Genomic DNA, 6,186 nt, shown 5'->3' with positions numbered 1-6,186 from the left:
CCTCCCGAGCTGCCTCAGCCGCAGTGACGCTGGTGGCTCCGTGTGAAGGTCTCAGCCCTGCGTTGTTCTGGCTGGCACAGCTCAGGGACTGCTGCACCTGAGGGGAGGCGTGATGGGCTGCTGGGCACACTGGTTGTTCTCGAAAGGGAAAATGTCTTCAGGGGCTAACCCAGGCCTCGGGTCACACAGCGCGTGAAACGCCTGTCAGCAGGGCTGGCAGCGTCACCAAACAGTTGTGCAGATGAAACAAAAGTGCAAATGAAACAAGTACAGAGGGGGTTTGGCTGGGAGAGGGGTGAGTTGTCTGCAGTGTAGTGTTGAGAGCTGGAGTCTCCCCCTGCCATGTGGAAGATGAGTTTTAAATGGGAAGAAGGGTTGGAGATGCTTCTGAAGGGCTCCTGCCAAGAAGCTCTGGCAGAGTTTGAAAGGAGCATGTTAAAGTATGAAGGTGTGTTCCTTGAGATGCAGCTTGGTGGAGGGATAATTTAACTGTTACAAAACTTTTAAAACTGCATTTGGATTAATTTTTTGCATGACTTCTCATTTGAAAAACCTGATCTTGTGAGAACCGGTAGGATTTGACTGTTGAAAATCAGCAGAGTCCTGGTGTTGCCTGAACTTGGTAAGCTAGGTTTTCTGGCATTTATTTTTTGGTCAAAGTGAACGTGCTGCTAGCAACAGCACATGATGATTTTGTAAGCATAATGTTAACAAAGTAAATTAGGATTTGGGGTTTAGTGGAACAGATAAAGTGCAAAGGATGTAAACTTGTCCTGGTTTAAGTGTACCAGGTAATGTTACGTTTTCACTAGCTGTCATTAAGGTAACATTTGTATAGAACACGGTGCTCTTCTGCAGGCAGAAACACTGTCAGATTTGTCACACTTCTTAGTGACCTGCCATCCTGTAAATCTGATGTTAGAAATCATGAAGGTATAGTTGCACTTACTGGCACTGATTATCAGCACTTCTGAGAAATCAGAAAGCTCTACTCTGTCTTTACTCTGCCTGTGGAGAGGTGGTAAGAATGTATTTTTCACTGGTATGCTAAGAATTGTTTTCAAGTGCTGGCTGTACACAGGAAGTTGTGGAAGTAGTTGAATTGGAAGAGGAAGACTTACTAAGTAGTTCTTTAAAGTAGCTACTTGGATTCCATCTTGTCCCATTTTTTTCCTGAAGATTAGCACACATAATTCTTAAATGAACTATCAATTTCTGGGACTAGAGGAAGAACTTACCACTGAATTCTAGAAGTCTGAAGTAGAAATTTCATAAGCTTGGGGTAACTGAAGGCAAAGATTTCCTTACGTTGTTTAAAGGCTATTTGAAAATATATTTCTGAAGCACTTGGAGTCAGACGCCTGTTCCTCACAAATATTTTTTTCAGCCATCAGATTGGGTGCCTGTTGTAATAGGCCATCCAAAAATGCTTATAGGTGCATTAATATTAGCATAATAGATGTAATAATGCTTATGTAAAAGCAGCAGCATTTATATCTTGACCCTTTGAAGCACTGCTGCTATGTGTTGAACTGTGGTGGTAATTGTACCTGACTTGCAGCAGTCAGTGACACTTGGATGTGTTAAGAATGTTTTCTGGGTTTGATTGAAAGATGGACTTGGTTGGTCTCTTCTCTTCCAGTGGAAGTGACTTTCTGTAGTCTGTGTTGAAAACAGGTTTTGGCTGAGCAGCTTCCTTTTTGTTGTGCTTACATGCTGTTGTTCTGGACTGTGCAGGATGAAGTTGGCTTCACAGGTGCCATTGTGAGCTGCATCTTAACATGTTTGTGTTCAGTTTGCCCTGATGAGTGTCTTGAAGAAGAGAAGAGGATGCAGCAATGTTTAAGAGTTCATGTCTGAGTTAAATCTGAATGGACTTTCATGGTACAGGCTTGCAGGAGCTTGCCTGTAGCAGACAGTGCCAGCCTTTAAACTCAGTCTCATGCTGCAGGTTAGCAGTCTGCATGCTTAGACTGTATTGGTAAGAGCTAAGGATGCAGCTGTCTCTTGATCTAGGCAAGTGTAAATTTCTAAGAGAAGCTTTGGAAACTAAATCCTTGTAGCTTGCTTTACTATGGGAATTTACTTAGGTCTTTAAACTTTCAGAAACTGCTGCACTGTATTTACCTCTAATCTGGGGTACCTCCTGCAGTACATCAAAGCCTACTCACTCGCATATCCTTCACCTACTATTTAATGTGTTATCAAACTTGCTGCTCTTCTGTTTGTTCACTAAAAATGGTGTGTAGGTGTTAATGCTGCATAACTGATTATAGAATCATAGAACTATTCAGGCTGGAAAAGACCTTTGGGATCACCGAGTCCAACCATCATCCGTACTCTACAAAGTTCTCCCCTAAACCACATCCACCAAGACCACATCCAAATGACCCTTAAACACATCCAGGGATGGTGACTTCACCACCTCCCTGGGTAGCCTGTTCCAGTGTCTGACCACTCTTACTGTGAAAATTTTTTCCTAATTATGCTGCTAGCTGCAAGCAAAGTGCAGAGTTTGAGAAATGAAAGGGCTGCTGTGTACCAAAAGAGTAGGGCCAAAGTATTTTTTATTATATCTTAATACAGTTAAGGCTGTCAGATATTTCATAACAAGGAGAGAGGAATGTGTTTACAAGATAAGTAGTGAGGAAAACACTGGTGCACAAACATTCTCCAGTAATGTTGTAGATTATCCTCTTCATAGAGGAGTTGTAGTTCTTTCCATTTTAGATGGTTTTTCCTAGAATTAAAAGTGAAGGTTCTAATTTTTTTGAGGGTGCAAAAGATACCATAGTGCATCTGTGAATACCACTAAAAATGTAGCTTTAAAAAAAAAAAAGTTTTGAAGGCACAAAAGGAAGCAGGAAAGCAGGAATACCTGCAGGAGGTAAGTAGTTATTTTTCTGAATTTTCAGCAGGTTACATGCTGTCTGTGAAGCTTTCTCAGAACTTACCTAGAAAGAATGATTAACTCTACATCCCTGCGGGCATCTTGCCTGACCCTGGCTCCAAGACAATGTTTGGAATTGCTGCAGTGTGTCCCTTAGTCTGCGCAGCCAGCTCAGATACCAGCTGAGAGTTACATCCCTCTGCTCAAGGCTAGCTTATGTTTTCCCAGAGCTGAGACAGGCCAGCGTGGGCTGCACAGATCAGTGATAGAGTCAAATCTCTGGGCTTAGCCTTGTTATCCTTGTTCTCTGCCAACAAATAACTAGAAGCAAGATGAGTGCTTCCCAGCCATAGCTGGGGATTCCAAGGAATGGTAACCTAGTGTACAAGAACCTAAAAGCAAGATGAAGGTTTTATATTTACTACAGGCTAACAGCATCTCTGGAGTCACTAGCACATCTGAATGCTGGTTGGTGTGTCACCATCAGCAGCATTGGAACAGCTGCTTAAGTTGTGGCATTAGGATTTTGTGGTTTTTTGTTTTGGAATTTAAATATTGGTAAAAACTAATGTTTTACTGAGCAGAAATTTGATAAAAGCATCAGCTGCAAGCTGTGTCCTTGAGCTTGCTTTGCACTCTGATTAAACCAGAGTCCTAGTGCTGTTTTGGGAACATGTTCAATAGCAAGCTAAGTACTTCTGGTTATGACTACCAGAAAAATGCAGTCTCCTGTTCTCGTTAGGAAAACAATTGATATAGATTGTTAGTGGTTTGAAGGTGTTAGGAAAATTAAGTTATGGGAGCAGGACTAGTGTAGCTGTGTAGTATTTGCAGCAGTACTTGCATTGTAACAAGTTTGGATTTACCTGCTAATCTTTCCTCATTTCTTTCTCCCTGACATATGTGCATTTGGCTTTTAGAGGGCAACTTCTGTGGCATGAGCACAAACACTGTTGGAATGGTGAGGGATTTTATGTGCTCTCTAACCCCAATTTTTTTCCCCAGTACTACTAAGTGCTTACTCACTGTGCAAAAGAAACAGCAAAATCCTTAGAGTATGGCAGGGCCACACTCAGTATTGCTTAAAGATCGCTTGTGTGTGTGTTTCTTTACCTTATGTTAAAACAATAACAACAACAACCCCTTTAAATTACTCTTCTATAAATGTGCATGCTTTCTAGCTGAAAGCAACTTCTGGTTCAATACACAATGTTAAGGAAGTCTGGACATCTCTTTTAATCTTGTTTTACTTCTTTCAGCCACTCCTGGGTATCTGAGTCTACTATAATTTTAAACGTATGTAACTGTCTTTAGGTGACCCTTAATGAGTTTCAACATTTTTACATTCTTAGTGAGACTGCTGTCAAACAAACCTGTGTCATTCTAGGCCTTTAATAGGGAATGGTTAAGGAAAGGTGAGCAGTATCCAGCTCTTCCCAGGTACTGAGCACAGGCCTCTTCATTAAATAAAGACCAAGTTTTGAGAAGAGTGCTAAAGACTCTAGGATTGATATGGTAGTTCTCATAATAAAACAGTTTTATAGAAGAAGGAGACTGTGGAAGCGACGTTACTGGAAGAGTTCTCTAGTTCTTTAAGCTAGAACTGGTATTTCACAGATTAATTTGTCCTAACAAAAGGAGGTTCTCCACAACAACAGATCTGTAGGAGAGAGAATTGAGGAGAAGTGGGATTTTGGCACAGGCTATTTGCTGACTACTGTGAAACAAGTTCTTCAAATTTTGCTCAGTCAGAGCTTTGAATAATTAGATGTATAGCTGTCTGACAGCTTAGCTTTGCAAGCATGAGGATAGCTAAGTCCAAATCTTACTTTAACCAAAATAAGGAGCTTTCAGAAGTTAATTTTGCTAACTCCTGCAGTTATTTGCTTGGGCTCTTGACTTCAGTGAGGGACTGTATTGTTGATTATCAGCCCACAAATTATACTTTGAGGCAATAATTTGTTTAGAAAAAGCAAATCCTTACTTCCTTTACGTTAATTCCTAGCTTAGTGTAATGGGCCAGAATAGTGAGAGGAAACAAAGTCTACTTTGGGAAAATCAGCAATGCATTATCTCAATCACTACAATATCTCCTAGTCTTTGTATATCATAAATAATGACATCATTTTGGGTAGAAGTGATAGAGTTGAATTAGGAATGGTGGAAGCTACCATCTGAAATGTTCAGACCAATTTGAGTATGATCGAGCTGCTTTAAAAAGTGGATTAAAAAAGCTATCAAAAATGCGTATGTCCTAACCCGTGCTACTGCTGGCATTTGCATCACCAAAATGACTTGGAAGCATTGGGGTTTTTTGTTTTCTTGTATTATCAAAAATAGCAACTTCTCTTCTGAGGTGTTAACTTTCTGACCATGAAGCAGGGTGCAGTTATTGTAAAGAGGAAGTGATAACTTTTAAGAGACAGTCTTAATGCAAAAGATTTAAAGGACCGGAGTAAACTCATAGAACCATTAAGGTTGGAAGAGACCTCCAAGATCATTGAGTCCAACCATAATCCAACTACCATAACCACTAAAACATATCATGAAGTGCCACATCTAAACACATCTTGAACACCTCCAGGGATGGTGACTCCACCACCTCCCTGGGCAGCCCATTCCAACATCTCACCACTCCTTCAGTAAAGAAATTTTTCATAATATCCATCCTGAACCTCCACTGGCACAACTTAAACCCATTCCCTCTCATCCTGTCGCTAGTTACTTGGGAGAAGAGACCAACACTAGCCTCTCCACAACCTCCCTTCAGGTAGTTGTAGCGAGCAGTAAGATCTCCCATGAGCTTTCTCTTCTTCAGACTAAATAACCCCAGTTCCCTCAGCTACTCCTCATAGAACATGCCCTCCAAACCACTCACCAGCCTTGTTGCTCTTCTCTGGACATGCTCCCAGACCTCTATGTCTTTCTTACACTGTGGCACCCAGAATTGAACACAGTACTCAAGCTGCAGCCTCACCAGGGCTGAGTACAGGGACACAATCACTTCCCTACTTCTGCTGGACACACTATTTTTGATACAGGCCAGGATGCCATTTGCCTTCTTGGCCACCTGGGCACACTGCTGGCTCATGGTCAGCAGGCCATCTATCAGTACTCCCAGATCCTTCTCCATCAAGCTGCTTTCCAGCCTCTCTTCCCAAAGCCTGTAGCATTGCTTGGGATTATTGTGACCAAAGTGCAGGACCCAGCACTTGGTCTTATTAAACCTCATCCCAACGATCTAACCTGTTCAGGTCCCTCTGTAGAGCATTCCTACCCTCAAGCAGATCAACACT

This window comes from Chaetura pelagica, unplaced genomic scaffold, assembly GCF_000747805.2.
Source record: "Chaetura pelagica isolate M959 unplaced genomic scaffold, ChaPel_1.0 scaffold207, whole genome shotgun sequence".
Taxonomy (NCBI): Eukaryota; Metazoa; Chordata; class Aves; order Apodiformes; family Apodidae; genus Chaetura; species Chaetura pelagica.
The sequence above is the reverse complement of the archived record's forward strand: the minus strand, read 5'-3'. Positions refer to the sequence as shown.